General features: G+C 39.7%; 1 protein-coding gene across 3 annotated transcripts in view; it reads left to right on the top strand.

Moving 5' to 3' along the window:
- The first annotated feature begins 4,947 nt into the window (after positions 1–4,947).
- The window catches only part of LOC116272700 (probable phospholipid-transporting ATPase IM), a 144,223-nt gene continuing 128,806 nt past the window's right edge, over positions 4,948–20,364 (top strand). The window contains exons 1-2 of one of the 3 annotated variants that reach the window (XM_031661466.1): positions 4,948–6,447; positions 9,854–9,916. The gene's annotated coding sequence lies outside the window, so the exon portion shown is untranslated. Of the gene's footprint in view, positions 6,448–6,500; positions 8,337–9,853; positions 9,917–20,364 lie in introns of those variants that run through there. The other 2 variants (XM_031661464.1, XM_031661465.1) reach the window with 2 other exon arrangements.

Genomic DNA, 20,364 nt, shown 5'->3' with positions numbered 1-20,364 from the left:
TGATTGTTATGTTTTTGGAAACATGTTCCTTCCTTACTTTAAAGCTACCTTGCTTTTCTTTCTCCTTTTATTTACTCAACTGAAATTTGAGTACCTACCCAGTGCCAGGCACTGTGCTAGATGCCTGGGGGAAGAGGTCACAGAGGGAGGGCCACAGCATTTCATTTCAATGGATCCTTCTCTGACCTTTCTTTTGCAGTTGAGCGCCCTCTAGAGCTCTGTCCTTGTTCCTCATCCTGTCTTTTCCTCACCTCTTGTTCTTTCTGGGTGAGGTCATTCATTCCCCTTGACTTCGCTCCTTCCTTATATGTTGATGATTCCAAGTCTACAAATCTGTTTTTTTGTCTTTTGTGCTGTGAAGATGTTTTCAATGATCAAGAGGCCTACATTTTCAAACTAAATTCATTATTTTTTCATCCCAATTCCTTCTTCTGCCCCTTCACCTTCTCCTCCTTTTCCCTTTACTGCTGTATTTATCGTCATAGTGGCACCTCTATTCCCTCAGAGTCCCAAGGCAAAAACCTGGAAGTCACCCCAGATTCCTCCTTGTTCTGCATCCAAACACACAGACCGTTTATTTTATTTTGAAAAGACGGGATCTCACTATGTTGCCTAGGCTGGTCTCTAACTCCTGGGCTCAAGCAATCCATCTCCTCGGCCTTCCAGCTGGGATTACAGGCATGAGCCACCATGTCTGGCCCATACAGATCATTTATCATTTATAAACTGCATATTTAACTATGGAAACATTTCTAGAATTCAGCCCCATTTGCCAGTTGTCATTGCTCCCCCATCTCCTTTTCTGCCAGCCCATACTGTGAGATTAACCTTCCTAAAATCTCTGACAGCCTGGACTGGCACAGAAAGACAAAAAGGAACAAGGATAATGGAAAAGAGGGCTGAATTCTAATTGTGCCATTCTACTTAGATACCTCTTCTGTCTCCCTGCAACCTGCAGGAGCAACCACAGGATCTTGACCATAGCGATGCTCTGTGTCACCTTATCTATAAAATGGGGATAATGATAATTCCTGCTCATAGAGTTTTGGGGAGGACTGAATAAGACAACACACATCAAGTGCTTAGCACAAGGCCAAGTCCCCAGTGAATGGCGGTGATGATGAGGACACTGATGAAGATGATCCTTTCAGAATCCAGCTCTTACCTTCCTTGCCAGCCCCATATCACTGCACATTCTTCCTGTGCCTGTATGCTCTGCTTGCCACGACTATCACTGCTCCCCAAACCTTCCTTCCCTTTCATAACACTTGGCCTTTCCTCATGCTATTCCTTTAACTTGTCCTTACCTTATTTTGTTTAGGAACCTCTTCCTTTCCTTTCAAAAGGACTCAACTCACAATTGCCATCTGTGAGGTCTTCGCTGACTCTGCAAAGTCAGAATGCAGAATGTGACTGCATTCTCTCTGCCTCCATAGTTCTCCATCCCTCCTTCTACCATAGCCCTACATTCATCATCCTTTTTAAAAATATTTATTTATTTATTTATTTTGAGGCAGGGACTTGTGTGTCACCCAGGCTGGAGTGACGTGGCGCAATCACAGCTCACTGCAACCTTGAGCTTCTGGGCTCAAGTGGTCCTCCCACTTTAGCCTCCCAGGCAATGGGACTGGAGGTGTGAGCCACCATGCCCGGCTAATTTTTTGTGTTTTTTGTAAAGACGGGATTTCGCCATGTTTCCCAGACTGCTCTCAAACTCCTGGACTCAAGTGAGGAGACAGGGGGCATCTGCTTACCTTGGACTCCCAAAGTGTTGGGATTACAGGTGTGAGCCGCTGCGCCTGGCCTACACTCACCATTTGAGTGGTCTTTTATGTGTCTGTCTGCTCTCATCTTCCCCAGACTGTGGGCTTTCGAAAGACTGGAAATGAATTTTTGCCTCCCTCGTGCCCAGCCCAGGTTAGATATAGACTAGGCACCTGATAAGTCTTTGATAATTGAATGTCAGTAGAGGGAGGAGATGGTTCTCAAATTTGGTAGGAGGTTTTCTTCACGTGGAGAGTTAAAAAAATACATTTTAAGAAAAATAAAAATAATCATCGCTTTCCCTTATTGACTACTAACTTTGTGGCAGGAGGCGTTGAGCTTTTCTTTATGGGAATGGATTGGTTTAGTTTTCCTAGTGATCCTATGAGTTGCTCTGAGTCCACAGAGGAGAAAACTGGAGCTTAGAAGGGAGGGGAACTTACTTGAGATTCTAGGGTTAACAGGAGCAAACTTGGGCGGCCTAACCCCAGCACTGGCGGAGCAATAGGGAAGTGAGAAGAGGAAGGAAGATGGCCAAAGCAGGGTTGAGAGAAGAGGGACAGGATGAGGACAAGGAGGGGAAAATGAGAAAGAGACCAGCAAGAGCAGGCTAGGAAAGGAAGAGAAGAAAAGAGAAAAGGAAAATAGAATGCATTTCATAAGTGCTTCCATTGTTCCCTGAAGTTTTGATTGAAGTAACTCAGGAAGGGAAAACCAAACATTGTATGTTCTCACTCTTAAGTGGGAGCTAAGCTATGAGGATGCAAAGGCATAAGAATGACACAGTAGACTTTATGGACTCAGGGGGAAAGGGCAGGAAGGGGGTGAGGAATAAAGGACTACAAATTGGGTGCAGTGTATACTACTTGGGTGATGGCTGCACCAAAATCTCACAGATCACCACTAAAGAACTTACTCATGTAACCAAACACTGTTTCCCAATAACCTATGGAAAAAAAAATAATAATAATAATAAAAAAGAGGAAACCAGGAGACCAAGAAGGAAAATGAACAGGGGATACGTGAGAGGAAGAAGGGCAGCTTTGAAATGTTGTGGCTGGGTAACGGCTGCATGACTAGAATATAAAGAGACTCCTGTATGGACATGACAACTCACAACAATTAACCTGCTATTTGTTATACAGGAAATATAACAATAATTTATTGTTGAGGCATGGTAATTGCATATACCTGTAGTTGCAAGCCATTTATAAATTTGGCTTTTTTTTTTTTTTTTTTTTTTGAGATGGAGTTTTGCTCTGTTGCCCAGGCTGGAGTGCGGTGGTACGATCTCAGCTCACTGCAACCTCTGCCTCCTGGGCTCAAGCGATTCTCCTGCCTCAGCCTCCCAAGTAGCTGGGACTACAGGCATGCGCCATCACGCCCAGCTAATGTTTGTATTTTTAGTAGACATGGGGTGTCTCCGTGTTGGTCAGGCTGGTCTTGAACTCCTGATCTCAGGTGATCCACCCGCCTCGGCCTCCCAAAGTGCTGGGATTACAGGTGTGAACCACCGTGCCCGGCCTTATAAATTTGACTTTTACACGCGCCCACACATACACACATACACAGATTTGCTTAATATTTTTTTTTACTTCTACTTTTGTACAGTTCCTACAATCTACAAGCACTGTGGCTGTTGGCAGCTGTCACCGATACCGAATAGAATTATCTCTAGTGCCCACCGTCACACTCACACTCAAAGCTGCACACGTTCAGGGCAGAAACCTGGGCTTGTTCCTTTTCTCTCACTGGTCTTAGCTCTTAGGCTGAGATTTCTCTGCTTCATCTGGATCGCCAGTCTCTGGGGTCTCGTAGCTGAGTTTCAGTTCCCCAATCCTACCTGATCCTCAGGGGGCCAGCACTGGGGCTGCAGGTAGTATTTTGGGTTGGCAGGCAGGGATGCCTGTGGGTGTGACAGCAAGGTCACCCCTACATGGGTCCCAAGGTGGGAGGACTCTCTGAGGCTTTGCTCTTCAGGCTCTGGAAACCTAGGGCCAGAGGGAGGAAAGGGGAAGGGCTGGGCAGCCGGAGGAGAGACGGGCTTGTTCCTTCCTCCTGTCATCCTTGCTTGCCATCCTCAGGCTGGGCTCCTGCTCAAGCCCACACTGGTGCAGCCCTCAAAGGGAGCCTCTTCCTCTCCATGCTTCATTGGGTTAGTCCTCAGAGAGATGTTGGGTTGGGATGGGAAGCAGGGGCCTTATTGAGAATTGTGAAGAAACGTTAGGGAAACGGAAAGGAAACTGGGAGAGAAGGAGATGGAGTAAGAGGAGAAAAAGTAGACTGGGGAGGTGGAAATGAGGTGGAGGGAACACATTTTTATGGAGTGAACTGTTCATATCTGTCTACTTAACCTCACACAGCTTGGAGGAAGGCATTCCCATCTCCACTTTACAGATGTGGAGATTGAGTCTCAGGCAGGGTACGTGACTTGCTCAAAGTAATGCTAGATAGAAAGCCACTGAGCTGGGACTTGAACCTTGCTATTCTAAAAGTCTCTTCTGTGTAGAACTCTGTCTCCAAAGAGGAGAGGAGGCAAGCAGAGCAGAACAGAGAAGGGAGCATAGAAAGCGATCTAGGGTTGGGTACATTGGGTATTGAGTCTGGGCTTGGGCATGTTCCATATTGGGTCCCTTCGTCTTTGGCCTGCTTTGTCCTGAGTCTTCAGAGAACTGGAGAACACCCATACCTAAAGGAAGTAGAAGATCCCCACCCTGGTGGGAACACTTCAGTTCCTCCCTAGGCTCTCAGATAGGAGACAGGCAGGGAGGGGCTCGCCTGGGCAGGTCTCCGGGCCAGCGAGGTGGACTGCCAAGGCTCTGCCTGTGCTTTTTCCTGGCCTCCACTGCTCCTGTCTCTTTCTCAACTGCCCTGGCTCCTTCCTTTTCCCGTTCTTTTCCAATCTCCTCTAATTCCTTTGCTTTTCTGTCACTCTACTTCATGTCTTCAATCTTTCTCTTTCCACTGGCCCTAACCCCTCAGTTTACCACATGCCCCCTAGCTCCTCACTGCAAACACAGCTTCTGTTTAAGTCCCATCATCTGTTCACTCTTATGTCCGTTTATTTATTTATTTGTGTAGAGACAAATAAATAAATAATTATTTATTTGTTCAGGCTGGTCCAGAACTCCTGGATTCAAACAGTCCTCCCACTTCAACCTCCCAAAGTGTTGGGATTACAGGCATAAGCCACCCTGCCCAGCCATTGTCTCCTTTCTTTTATTGCAGAATGTCTTAAAGGAGTTACACTTGCTGTCCTCATTTGTTCCTAATGTTTATGCAGAAACGTTGACAAAGAGACATCAATGGTCTGCCTTTAAGATAACTAATATCAAATGCACACTCTCATTATGTGCCCTGTCCCCACGACCCACCCAGGTTGGCTCTGAAGTTTACAGAGCGTATTTGCCCCAGATTCTGTAATGAGTTAGTGGGAAAAGCAGGAATCCAAGAATAGGGTGTGTGGCCCCAAAGGACAGGCTTCTGACCACCATGTCCTGCTTCCCCATCCCCCCGAACAGCTCTGAGGGCTGTTCTCTTGGATGGCTTTTGGTGAGTTTACTATGGCCAGAGTGGGCCATTTGTCCTGTAGACTGTGGACTGTAATTCAATAGCACACCCAAAACAGATCTTTCTGGGGGCAGATTAATAGTAGCTCAGGAAACTGATGATATAAAATAAGAATGACAATTTATTAATTTAAAATACATACTCTGTCAGGAGAACCAGAATGTTCACTCCAGCATGACAAGTGCATTCTTTCCCTGTGGGCAGGCTTCTGTGGGAAAGCAGATTATTATCAGCAGGTTGCTTGGTGAGCATGGAATCAGAGCAAGGGGAATTAGCTGTAATAACTTGATTGCTGTATGGCCTCAGAGCATTAAAGAGACTCTCCATTTTAATCCTTTGCTTAAAGTGGTGCATCACCTGCACCCAGATGTGCCCATTTTCAGTGTAAGAAGAGACTTCCTTGTGGAAGGCTGATCTCTTCCTCACAGGATGCTTAAGTAGCAGTTCCAGCATGGAGGTCTTGTTATCTTCAATCTCAAGGTGTCTAAAACCAACTCTTTAATTTCCCTGCACAAACTGGCATCTTCTTTTGACTTTGCTATTTCTTGCATTAGAAAATTATTTTCCATGACCAAGATTCAACACCTAAACCTGAAATGTAAAAAAAAAAAATTGTGGAAGTGCGAATTTCAATCTTTAAAACAAATATGCATTGCTTTTAAAAATAAATTAATATATGTAAAGTCCGTAGCTATTATTTGCTACATTCCTCTCTCTACTTTCTCACACTTCCCTTATTAAAAACAACCCTCTAGGATTTGCACATGAAGAAACTACCATTTTAATCCCTGGCATAAGACGAAGCTAAGGGAAAGATAAGACCCATCCAACAGCTTTCGTTTTTCCATTTCCTCTACTTTGAGGCAGTTTTTAAGAGGGAGAACTTATTCTTGTAAATATTGTTTGCTTCAGTACTTGTAAAGGGTTAAATTTCAAAATCCTAAGTTCCTGCTTCTAGAGCTAGACTTGACTTTAGCAAACCTTTTTCTTTCAACTGATTTTGTTTACTCTATTTCCTTAGATCTTTACTGTTCCAAAAGTTCAGCGAAAGATGACTTTTTCTTTACTCCGACAACCTTTAGAGGTGGAGCGAGTATCAGTGGTGGTATTTCGGTGAGTTGATAAATTTGCAAGAATGACAGAACTAAATGTTGCTTCTAGAGTTAAACTAGAATCTGCTACATTACTATGAGTCCTCCGTAAAGTATACCTGATTGTCATTGCTACTAGAAAAAGACTGGATTTGAGGAAACATGGACTTGAATGTCAATTCTTATTTTTTCGATGTTACTTTATGTTTTAGAGAGTGACAACACTTGACTAGGATCATTAATAAGAAACAACTTCTGGAAATCTTAGAGAAATATTGTTTATTTCATGCAATAGTGATTATATAATTCCCATGACAGAATATTTTCTACACAAGGAAAAATGGCTAAAATTGAAAAATAGATTTATTCAGTATGTTCAAAATAAAAGGTTTCAAAGACACTTTGGAAGATGATATTGGAGAAATTAACAATAGCAACATAGCTGTATGTTTTAAAAGTAATTTTAGGAAGAATATGGAAGAATATGACATTGCTTTATGTTTGAATGTCTAGAAACTTTTAAACTGAGAAGTGCTAGCAGGAAGATCTAAAATAAGATAGAGAAGAGGTTACACGGATATTTTCTCCTTAGTTACCTTACATTACACAATTGTATTTAAGTTCATCTTTGTTATCTGTTAGTACCAATCCCACAAACCAATCTAGCAAACCGATAAGGACAAAGAAAGGATAAGCTGCCAAGTGCCTGGTACTTTGATTAGCTTTCTGAGAGATAAATGTCTTCTGTCTGCATTCTCATTGCCACTGTTTGGGTACAGAGTCCCCTCTTTTTTTCATCTTGCTTAAAGAATTGTTCTTCTTTTCCTCTGCTCTGGGGACTCAGCCCATGAACACAGAACATGTTGACTTAGTCCCACTGGCGAATTTTCAAGCCCTAACAAGTTGGCTTGGAACTTGCTGATGAGCCTTTATCCTCTGGGCAAGTGGGGCCACCAGATACAGATGTCATTGTCACAGAATTCATTCACCTGCCCAGTACCATTTTGTATTTGTTTCTATGACTATTCTGCGAAACAAAAACAATTTTGTTTTTTGTTTGAGTATTTTGTGAAACAAAGAAACAACAAAGTCCTTCACCCATGAAAACTCACTTGTGTCTGTGGTATTTTTCACAGGAAGTCTTTACCGCCAAACATCCTTTTTGTGTATCTTCCTTTGTAATTATAGTGCCTCCTCTCCCCAGATTTGCTCATTTTCTCTTCTTTCTTCTGCTCTTCAATTTGCCTGCAACACTCTTCCTATTGCTAACCCAGTTTTGCTCATGCTTTGAGGTTCTTCCCAGGCTGAAGATAAGGGTGTGTAAGAAGATAGGGACCAGAAAAAGGGAGGGAGCAGCCAAAAAAGCTGCAGCCACTCCAGCTTGAGAAGGCAGATCTGAGACATTTTGGGCCTGGGGACTGGGGTCTGGGATCCAGGGAGGGATAGTTACGGAAAGGAAAATGTCTTTTAGCATTTGGAAGCCCTTCCTCCATTTCTTGTGGAAATTAATCTTTCATTCAACAAGTGTTTACTGAGCATTACTATGTGCTAGACAGGCATTAGATGCTGGAGATACAGCTATGGAGCCCTGTCCTAAAGGAGTTTGTGGAATAATAGGAAAATAGCCAATATAATAGAAAAATGTATTCTAGAGTGATTGGGGCTCTCACATGGGCAGTGCCAGGTTCTACGGGAACGCACAGGAAATGCTCCTCCTATCTCTGATTTGGGGAAGTCGGAGAAGGCCTCCTAAAGGAAATGATATATGAGTTGCCATTGGACAGATGAAAAGGAGCTAGTCTGATAAAGGGAGTGGAGACAGATGGCTACAGGCAGAGGGAAGAGCATGTGTGAAGGCTCCCAAATGGAAGGAAGCTGAGTTGTATATTTCTGGAGTGCAGACATGAGGAGGTGCAGAGAAGCATGGGAACAGGGAGGGAGAGTGATGAGGAATCAGGCTGGAAAGATGAGCAGGGACCACGTTGCAGAAGGTCCTAGGAGTCATGTTACAGCTTTTTTCCTGAGGCCAACAAGAGGTGTTGGCAGGGTTTTTAGCAGGAGTGTGACATGATGCCATTCTCCTTTTATAATGATGACTCTGGCTTTGATGTGGACACTGGTCTACAGGTGGCCACGCCTGGAACAAGGGAGGAACATAGCGGGAGAGCAAGCACTGGTCAGCAGGCATGTCCTGGAGATAACCCACTGCTTGGGGCTGGGGTGGGGGAGTAGAGAGGTGGGGCTAGGAGGCATGGTCTTGGGCAGCCTTGCTGGCAGCTGATTGAAGGTGCGGAGGGAGCCACAGGGGAGTTACTGATGGGGTCATATATGATGACCTAGCCTTGCTTTTAGCAACACCTGGCAGCGACACCCCTATCTCCTTGCTTGGATTCATAAGTTTTAGTTACCTGGTCCCTATAAAACACTGGGTCCTGCAAAGTATCAGTGACCCTGTTTGTCAGGCATACCCCAGGGGCCAGAAAAGGAAGAAATGGTCTCAGGCTTTTTAGACTTCTTGGTGATTTGTAGTGGAGAGTGCGTGTTGATGAACTTCCTCTGCAACCTCTTTTCTTGTAACTACTAAGCCATAAGTGTTGTTCTTCCCCTTCTCTGGTCACCATATGACTGACCAACTTCTTCTTTATGTACGTTGGCTGCATCCTGCCACACCACTTTCCTGAGCAGGAAACAAACCAGTCATTTTGTTTTTTCTAACTGAAAGAGCATGCGGTCAGTACCTCTGCCTGCACCGTCATATGTTTGCAAAAGTGCGTTTATTTCCATGGTATTTTGGGTTTTGAATGTTTGAAATCACTTGTTTGCTCCTTCATTTCTCATTCTAAATCTCTAAGAGTTTACAGAATGAAGGAAATTAGACCACATGTAGGGAAAAATGAAATCTAATAATGATATTATTCTGGTTTTAAAAAAATAACTGCCCAGAGAAGACTTACATACATGAGAATAAATTGAGGGAAAGTTTTGGATTGCATTTTGTTTCTCTAGAGCCTGGGCAGTAATTTCCTCTCACACATAGTTCTCGAAGTTCAGTTGTGGTTCTCAGCTATGGCTTGTGAAAGAGTCACCTATGGCACTTAAATAAAAGGCAGATTCTGGAACCTTACCCCTGAGATATTCTGATTCACAGGATTTGAGATCTGTTTCACTCAATTTTAATGCCAAATTGAGTGGCATATTTGTGCTTACCTTGAGTTGTCTCATATGGCCTTTAAAATACAAAGATTATTTTTGTACAGAATTATTCTTATCTGGCTGGACTAAAGCCTGATAAATTCAATCTGTTGTTCCTTCCTGTGTCAGTGACTTCCTAGTTATCTAGATTTGTCTAGGAAGAAAGTTAAAGGAGGTAAATTTATAGTTATTGTGCATTTTTCAGATACTAATATTGCATACTTCTGCTTTCTTAGGTCGGCCACCTGTTGAGACCTGGTGAAAGATCAGGTAGTTCTACAGTAAAAAGAAATCGCTTGGTAAGTTTTGAGTTCTTCCAATGATGCAAAGTGATGTTTTAAAAATATAATTTTAATTTTTTCGTGGAAGTTTAATTTATATACAAAAAGCACACAGGTCTAGGTGTTCAGCTCAATGAACTTTGACGATTATATACACCCATGTAACTACCAAGGGTGTATAAAACAAGATATAGAACATTGATTTCTATCACCCCAGAAAGTTCCCCTGTGCCCCTTTTCATTCATTCTTTCTACACCCATTGTGGCCGTCTTTTGATTTCTGTCAGATCAGTTTTATCTACTTTTGAAATGAATATAAATGAAATCATACAGCATGTGTTCTTTTGTATTGCTGCTTTTGCTCAGCATAAGGTTTTTGACATATACTCACACAGTTGCGTGTATTAATAGTTTGTTCTTCATTTTAAATTTCAAAGCAGTGTTCCATTGTGTGAACACACCAACATTTAAAACAGAGTTCATATAGTTAGAAATAATTTTGGTCATGATTGCAGAAAACACACTTTGGTTTTTTGGTTGAGTAATTTGGTGGATTAATTAAAAGTATTACACTTCAGTTTACTGAATCCAATTTCTTTAATATAGCATCCACACCAGAGAGTGTTGATTTTCTCTTTTGTCTCTAGTTAGTCAGTGACAGGCTACTATGTAATTAGAGTTTACATAGTGCCCTGTCCCTCCTTCCAATACCATCCCTAATAGGTGGTTAACCTACTTCCACAGGTACTTAGAGCATGATGCATTTCATTCCCTTGTTAGATACTTGTTCATTGCAACATTCAGTCTTATAATGAGCTGAATTCTGTCTCAATGTGGTTCCCACCCATAGGCCATTAGTTATGCCCTCTGGAGCAATATATTCATATTCCCAATGGTAATCAGGAGTCTAGAATTATTGTCACCCATTTTTTTCAAGTAAAATGATTTAATCTTAATAGTGTAAAGATAAGATTAACTGGCTTTAACACAAACAGATTTTCAACAGGACCCAGTGTTGCAAAGTTTTGATATGTTCTAACATGATCTAAGATCCAGGTCTCATTCTCTTAAACAGTAATTCATATGTATATGTGTATGTATGTATTAATGCATATATGTAAAAGTAGGTAATTTTTGGAAATAAAAATAAGAAAGCAGAAGTCACCATAATCATGCTGCCTAGAGATAAATTCTTGAGGTTGCTGTGTTGCACAACTTTACAGGGCTCCAATTATAGTGACCTCTATTAATGTATTTGTGTATATTGATCCAAATATATATCCCCAAATAGAATGATCCTGTACGTTATTTTGAAACTTCCTCTTTAAACTTAGAATTATAATCAAAGACACCTTTTATGTCTTTAAACATTTCTCAATAACATTATTCTTATTTACATTTCCCCTAACTTTTAATTTTGAAAATGTTGAATGTTACATAATTGAAAGAATGATACGATGAACACTCATAACTTAATTCTACAATTATTACTATTTTGCCACGTTTGCTTCCTTACTGTCTGTCTCTTTTTCTATACAAACACATTCCCTCATGTGTACACACACACACATGGGGTCTTTTTGTTTTTCAAATTTCAATAGGCTTTTGGGGAACAGGTAGTGTTTGGTTACATGAATAAGTTCTTTAGTGGTGATTTCTGAGATTTGGTGCACCCATCACCTGAGCAGCATACACTGTTCCCAATTTGTAGTCTTTTTTCCCTCACTCCCCCTCCCACCCTTTCCCCCAAGTCCCCAAAATCCATTGTATCATTCTTATGCCTTTGCATCCTCATAGCTTAGCTCCCACTTATGGGTGAGAACATACAATGTTTGGTTTTCCATTCCTGAGTTACTTCACTTAGAATAATGGTCTCCAATTCCATCCAGGTTGCTGCAAATGCCATTATTTCGTTCCTTCTTATGGCTGAGTAGTATTCCATGGTGTATGTATGTGTGTGTGTGTGTGTGTGTGTGTGTGTGTGTGTGTATGCCACATTTTCTTTATCTGCTTGTTGATTGATGGGCATTTGGGCTGCTTCCATATTTTTTGCGATTGTGAATTGTGCTGCTATAAACATGCGTGTGCAAGTATCTTTTTTGTATAATGACTTCTCTTCCTCTGGGTAGATACCCAGGAGTGGGATTGCTGGGTCAAATGGTAGATTTACTTTTAGTTCTTTAAGGAGCCTTCACATTGTTTTCCATAATGGTTGCACTAGATTACATTCCTACCAACAGTGTAAAAGTATTTCCTTTTTACCACATCTGCATCAACATTTATTCTTTTTTGATTATGGCCATCCTTGCAGGAGTGAGGTGGTACTGCACTGTGGTTTTGATTTGCGTTTCCCTGATCATTAGTGATGTTGAGCATTTTTTCCTATGTGTGTTGACCATTTGTATATCCTCTTTTGAGAATTGTCTATTCATGTCCTTAGCCCACTTTTTGATGGGATCCACTTGTTTTTTTTCTTGCTGATTTGTTTGAGTTCATTGCAGATTCTGGATATTAGTCTTTTGTTGGATGTATAGATTGTGAAGATTTTTCTCCTACATGTGGGTTGTCTGTTTGCTGATTATTTCTTTTGCTGTGCAGAAGCTTTTTAGTTTAATTAAGTAACATCTATTTATGTTCGTTTTTGTTGCATTTGCTTTTGGGTTCTTGGTCATGAAGTCTTTGCCTAAGCCAATGTCTAGAAGGGTTTTTCTGATGTTATCTTCTAGAATTTTTATAGTTTCAGGTCTTAGATTCAAGTCTTTGATCCATCTTGAGTTGATTTTTGTATAAGGTGAGAGATGAGAATCCAGTTTCATTCTTCCACATGTGGCTTGCCAGTTATCCCAGCACCATTTGTTAAATTGGGTATCCTTTCCCCTCTTGATGATTTTGTTTGATTTGTCAAAGATCCATTGACTATAAATATTTAGCTTTATTTCTGGGTTCTTTATTCTGTTGCATTGGTCTACATGCCTGTTTTTATACCAGTATTACGCTGTTTTGGTGACTAGGGCCTTATAGTATAGTTTGAAGTCGGGTAATGTAATGCCTCTATATTTGTTCTTTTTGCTTAGTCTTGCTTTGGCTTTGTGGGCTCTTTTTGGTTCCACATGAATTTTAGGATTGTTTTTTCTAGTTCTGTGAAAAATGATGGTGGTATTTTGTTGGGAATTTCATTGAATTTGTAGATTGCTTTTGGCAGTAGAGTCATTTTCACAATATTGATTCTACCCATCCATGACCATGTGTTTCCATTTGTTTGTGTCATCTATGATTTCTTTCAGCAGTGTTTTATAGTCTCCCTTGTAGAGGTCTTTCACCTCCTTGGTTAAGTATATTCCTAAATATCTTTTTTATGGCTATGATTAAGGGGTTTGAGTTCTTCATTTGATTCTCAGCTTGGTTGCTGTTGGTGTATAGCAGGGCTACTGATTTGTGTATATTAATTTTGTATCCTGAAACTGCTGAATTCATTTACCATTTCCAGGAGCTTTTTGGAAGAGTCTTTAGGGTTTTCTAGGTGTATGATCATGTCATCAGCAAACAGCAACAGTTTGGCTTCCTCTTTACTGATTTGGATGCCCTTTATTTCTTTCTCTTGTCTGATTGCTCTGGCTAGGACTTCCAATACTGTGTTGAATAGAAGTGGTGAAAATGGGCATCCTTGTCTTGTTCCAGTTCTCCAGGGGAATGCTTTCAACTTTTCCCTATTCAGTATAATGTTGGCTGTGGGTTTGTCCATAGATGGCTTTTATTAACTTAAGGTGTGCCCCTTCTATGCTGATTTTGCTGGGGGTTTTAATCATAAAAGATGCTGGATTTTGTCAAATAACTTTTTCTGCATCTATTGAGATTATCATGTGATTTTTGTTTTTAATTCTGTTTATGTGGTATATCACATTTATTGACTTGTGTATATTAAACCATCCCTGGATCCCTGGTATGAAACTCACTTGATCATGGTGGACAATCTTTTTGATATGTTGTTGGATTTGGTTAGCTGGTATTTTGTTGATGAGTTTTGCATCTATGTTCATAAAGGATATAGTTCTGTAGTTTTTTGTTATGTCCATCCCTGGTTTTGGTATTAGGGTGATACTGGCTTCATAGAATGATTTAGGGAGGATTCTGTCTTTGTCCGTCTAGTGGAATAGTGTCAAAAGGATTGGTACCAATTCTTTGAATGTCTGATAGAATTTATTTGTGAATCCATGTGATCCTGGACTTTTTTGTTGTTGGCAACTTTTAAATTACCATTTCAATCTCAGTGCTTGTTATTGGTCTGTTCAGAGTTTCTATTTGTTCCTGGTTGTGTATTTCCAGGAATTTATCCATATCCTCTAGGTTTTCTAGTTTATGGGCGTAAAGGTGTTCATAGTGGCCTTGAATGATCTTTTGTGTTTCTGTGGTATTGGTTGTAATATCTCCTGTTTCATTTCTAATTGAGCTTACTTGGATCTTCTCTCTTCTTTTCTTGGTTAATCTCACTAATGGTCTATCAGTTTTATTTATCTTTTCAAAGAATCAGCTTTTTGTTTCATTTGTCTTTTGTGTGTGTGTGTGTGTTTTTTTGTTTCAAATTCATTTAGTGTGCTCTGATCTTGGTTATTTCTTTTCTTCTGCTGGGCTTGAGTTTGGTTTGTTCTTGTTTCTGCAGTTTCTTGAGATGTGACCTTAGATTGTCTATTTGTGCTCTTTCAGACTTTTTCATGTAGGCATTTAATGCTATGAAGTTTCCTCTTAGCACCACCTTTGCTGTATCCCAGAGATTTTGTTAGGTTGTATCACTATTATTGTTCAGTTTGAAGAATTTTTAAATTTCCATCTTGATTTCATTGTTGATCCAATGATCATTCAGGAGCAGGTTATTTAATTTCCACTTATTTGCATGGTTTTAAGAGTTCCTTTTGGAGTTGATTTCCAGTTTTATTCCACTGTGGTTTAAGAGAGTACTTACTATAATTTCAGTTTTCTTGAAATTGTTGAGATTTGTTTTGTGGACTTTCATATGGTCTGTCTTGGAGAATGTTCCATGTGCTGATGAATAGAATGTATATTCTGCATTTATTGGGTAGAATGTTCTGTAAATATCTGTTAAGTCCATGTGTTTTAGGATATAGTTTAAGTTCATTGTTTCCTTGTTGACTTTCTGTCTTGATGACCCGTCTAGTGCTGTTAGTGGAATATTGAAGTCTCCCATTATTATTGGGTTACTGTCTATCTTGTTTCTTAGGTCTAGTAGTAATTGTTTTATAAATTTGGGAGCTCCAGTGTTAGGTGCATATATATTTAACATTGTGATAATTTCCTGTTGGACTAGTCCTTTTATCATATAATTTCCCTCTTTGTCTTTTTTAACTGTTATTGCTTTAAGGTTTGTTTTGTCTGTTATGAGAATAGCTACTCCTGCTTGCTTTTGTTGTCTATGTGCATAGAAAATCTTTTTCCACCCCATTTCCTTAAGTTTATCTGAGTCTTTACGACACACAGGTTGCTGTTGTTTTTGTCAAATGTTGTAGACATCATGACACTTACCCCAAATACTTCAGCACACATCCCCTAAGAACATGGACTTTCTCCTGCATACCCACATTATCATCACCATATCCGAGAAATGTAACATTGATAAATAGCATATATTCCATTTTTTACTTTCCTCAATGGTCCCCAATACATCTCATCTCTTGGAATTGGTTTTAATTTTTGGTACAGTATCCAATCAATGTTCATAAACTGAATTTGGCTAATTCCTTTATTTTCTTTTTATTATTTTTTAAATTATACTTTAAGTTCTAGGGTACATGTGCACAACATGCATGTTTGTTACATATGTATACATGTGCCATGTTGGTGTGCTGCACCCATTAACTCATCATTTACATTAGGTACATCTCCTAATGCTATCTCTCCCCCTTCCCCCCTCCTCACAATATAATTTTTCATTATTTTCAATTTTGGGAAAGTCTAGTCTAACCATTTTATTGAATATTCTAGCATGGTTTAATTTCTTCTAAAGTAATTTGGGTTAAACATTTTTGGCACAAATAGTATGTACGTAATATTTGTTTTTTAATGAACAATTCATTAATTAGTTAATTGACAGTGTTTTGATGAGGAATGAAACTTGTTAATCCTTCTGACACAGAACTTCATTTTATAGACAAATAGTAATTGCTACGTAATCAGTCTAAGTTTTGGCTGTGTAACTGTGTCTGCATTCGCTTCCTGATGGTGACTGGCAGAGAAAGCTGAGGCCAGTCACTTCTTCTTGGACTTATTACAATGACCCATGACCTGCAAGACTGACATGTGATGAAATGATCACCATCATTTGTATCATCATGAGTGGGACTGACACATCTTTAGATGACATTGGTTTCTGTAGATATGGCAATAGTCTGGAGAGCTTTTTATTTTAACCTAAAACATGCATTCATTTATTTAGTCACTCCACAAACATTTTTGAGTCCTTATAATTTGCGAGGTAGCACCAACCTTGACTTCAAATGGCTTTTTACATTTCAATAAAATATATGTATTCTCACACAATTTTTAAGTTTATGGTATCAAGGATAACTTAAAAATAGTTTATTAAGCATCACTGTAAGTGGTATATTTGCCTACAGTGGTATCTTTGCCAGAGGGACACAGACTGAGATCTTCTAATCAGCCTGGAGTTGTCAGAGGGAAAAATCATGCAGAGATGATATTTTATCTCAGTGAGAAAGTTCATGTCTGCAGCCTTTAATAAAGGTGCACTTACATTTGTATGCTCTTTCACAACATCATTGGGACGCGTAGGACCTTGATGATGTGTTTGAAAATATGACAAGCCAGCCACGGGTCTTGTGGTGAAATAACAACTTTCTCCCAGATATGCTTTATTCTTTATTATCTCCATATTCAGATGTCTTGCATTCTTTAAGATGTAAAAAGTTCCAGCCCCTTGACTCAAATGTTTAAGATATTATGATTACAGTCTATTTTCTGTTTGTTTTTTGAAATTCACTCTTTCCTTATGGCTTGTATGAGATGTCTAAAGACAAATTGTTTTAAAATGTACATGTGACGTGGTGCAGTGGCTCACACCTGTAATCTCAGCACTTTGGGAGGCTGAGGTGGGATGATCGCATGAGGTCAGGAGTTTTAGACTACAGTGGCAACACAGTGAGACCCCTGTCTCTACCAAAAATTTAAAAATTAACCAGGCACGGTGGCACGTGCCTGTAGTTCCAGCTCTTTGGGGGACTGAGGTGGGAGGATCACATAGGCCCAGGAGACTGAGGCTTCAGTGAGCTCTGATCGTGCCACTGCACTCCTGCCTAAGTGACAGACTGGGACCCAGTTTCTAAAAAAAAAAAAGAAAAATTAGAAAAGAAAAAAAAATTGTACACGTGCTTTTCCACAAAGCAGTCAGGAAGGATGTTGTTTATGGGTGAAATACCTAATTCAGATCTCATTAGTTTAGAAATATGGGAAGCAAAAGAAGTACATAATTAGAGGCCTTCTTTAAACCAGCTAAGCTGTTCTTTATTCCAAAATGTGGGGGTTGTGGAGCCAGACACATTACTGCCTTAGTATGTTTATGGGGTGTAGAGTAGGATGAATCAGACCAGGGCCGTGTATGTCTTCTGTGGGCCCAGGCACTTTTGCCTTTGTGGGTCCCTTCCTCCATAAAAACATATTAAAAATTATGTTTGATGAATATGTCAGTATAAAGACAAATATCATCCAGGCTAGATTCATTATTATGCATCCATTACTATTATATTCATTTTTCCTCTGGTTTTAAAATAAAGGAAAATTGAGACAGTTTTGTGGGCTCTTGAAAATATCATGGGCCCTAGCACTCTGCCTACTATGCCTCCTGGATAAGTCAGCCCTGAATCAGATACACATATTGGGCTGAAGTAGCCTTCCAGAGAGCAACTCTGTATATCTTGGGGAGAAAAAAGACAGTTTCTTATGCTTATTTTTGTGAACCTACATATAGAAAGTAGTTAAATATGCTTTTAGTGGCAGTAGTGCTTTCAAGTTATTATTGCCACTACAAGTTTAAAAACCATGTGGTAGCCAGGGCTTGGTGGCTCATGCCTGATATTCTAGTGCTCTGGGAGGCTGAGGTGGGAGGATCACTTGAGGCCAGGAGTTGGAGGCCAGCCTGGGCCACATAGCAACACCCTGTCTCTACAAAAAAATTAAAAATTAGCTGGGCATGGTGGCATGGTTCTGTACTACTCGGGAGACTGAGGTAGGAGAATAGCTTGAGCCCAGGAGGTCGAGGTTGCAGTGAGCTATGATTGTGCTATTGTACTACAGCCTGTGTGACAGAGCGAGACCCTATCTAAAAAAAAAAAAAAAAAAAAAAAAAATCACCTGACAATACAGAACTGTATGGTACTCATATATTTTCATGACACAACCAAAATCTTAAATTTTTTCTTGCCAACTTGTACATACTATTTGAGTTTAGGTGACTGTGACATAACAGATCAATAGCATAAGAATTTACTGGGTTTGGCCAGAGTGGGTATTATGGGTTTACAAGGCTCTGTTAATTTTCTGTAATTGTCCTTTGTGAACGCAGTTGTTGCATGACAGAAACAACATGAGTCAGAAGTGATGGGAGTGAACCTGGTTCTACTTACCAGGCATTGGTATTCCAATCCTCTGAGCCTCAATTTTCACATTTGTAAAATTGGGACTAATGTTTACCTCTGAAGGTTACTGTGAATGTGAACATAAAATGAAAGATTATATGTGAAGTAACTCATAAATTATAAAAGCACTATGTAAATGTTAGACAGTACTGAATTCATAGATATATGATACAGTTCATTGATTTCCATGTTTTTCTCCTGAAGACTCCTAATTTCTAAGTTTTACTAAAACGGTTTTGTCCAGTTTTATGGCTGACATGAGCATTATATATACAGGTGGGTTTCCTATTTACTGAGGTCACTTGTATGGGACTCTGATTTCCAAGAGGACACCCTGGAAGCCTCTTCTGTACCCTCTGGGACTCTTTCAAAAGGGTTGTTTACTTACGGTGACTCTCTAGAGGCCTGCCAGTGTGGTGCAAATGACAGTGGTCAATTGCTTTGGTTGAAGTTTATATACCTGCTTCTCAGGCATTTACAACGACTTCTCTTACAATAAATGTTGCATTATCACGTCTGTTTAACAAACCAACAGGCTGTAATAGGACCTAGAGGTCATGAAGGTTCACTGCTAACAGCATTTTGGAATGTATTATTTTTGGTCTGCAGTTGGGGAATAAAGTGTGTATTTTTTTTTTTTGTATACTTAGATTACATAATACCATAAACATTGCTTTGAGCATATATTATTTATCAGGTAATGTACTTTTCCTTTGATAGAGGGTGATAAAAAAGATGAATAAGACATGGAACCTACCCTTATAGGTACCTTATCAATGCATATAAAAGTATTTTTATTTGTATTAATTTATATGTTTAAAGAGTGTTATTTCTCATTGGGTTTATCTCTTATGGAACAATAAATCCAAAAGCTGTTTTCTCAAGTAGATTTTCAGTTACATTTGTGAAGGAATTAGTTTTTGTTTGAACTTGCATTTCCTCTACCATAATAATTTATTTTGAATTGCATCATGTTTTTAAAAGTCATCTGTTTTCTTAGTTTGATTAAATGAGGCTGTTGAAATGAAGTACCTCATGGTGCTGGTCAGTGAGTGACATACATAAGAGAGCGCTGGCTTCACAAAAGCCCTCTCATAACTTTGAGGTTCTATTTCCTAATGAGTTCTCTTCTATGTTTTAATAACTTTTTGGTGTCCAGAGAGAAAGGGCATGGGAAATTATCTTTGGTTCCACTAGAGATGAGAGAGAAACACCTAATCTCTTCCATTTCAGTATACAAAAATTCTGTGCAAAAACATGATTGAAATTGTTGTAGAGACTGAATTCTTGCTGGTTGTTATAAATATTGCAGGGCATAAGCCTTCCATTTGTAGGTTCATTAGCTTTTACAGTTGGGAGCGATGGGAGGTAGTATTGCAGTCCTTAGTCCTAGGTATGGTCTAGAATTTATCCTGTATTTAAGTCACTTTGGAATAGAAGTTTTTTTTCTCAGACAGGATACACTATATATTTTTAAATCTTGCCCCATAATTATAGTGCAGAGATATAAATAGAAGTACAGATAAGAGATGTCTTCTGCCTTTCAAACACTTCCCAAGTTTATGTACTGCTCTAACTTTATTCACATAGAACAGTCTGTTTTATTACTCAGGATATGGGCTAGGTTAGGATGCTGTAACAAACCACCCCTGTCACAGAGGACTTCCTAAAGAGAAGCCCCAGGGACTGTTCCTCCCCACCACCTTTCCCTCACCTCTCTGTGGAATTGGGGGAGAGTGGCTATTCTCTCCACGAAAAATCTTTTTTTCTTGGGTTTCATGACCTTCATGCAGATTCTTCTTGCTT

The sequence above is a fragment of the Papio anubis genome, unplaced genomic scaffold, assembly GCF_008728515.1.
Source record: "Papio anubis isolate 15944 unplaced genomic scaffold, Panubis1.0 scaffold165, whole genome shotgun sequence".
NCBI classification, from domain to species: Eukaryota; Metazoa; Chordata; class Mammalia; order Primates; family Cercopithecidae; genus Papio; species Papio anubis.
The sequence above is the reverse complement of the archived record's forward strand: the minus strand, read 5'-3'. Positions and strand labels throughout refer to the sequence as shown.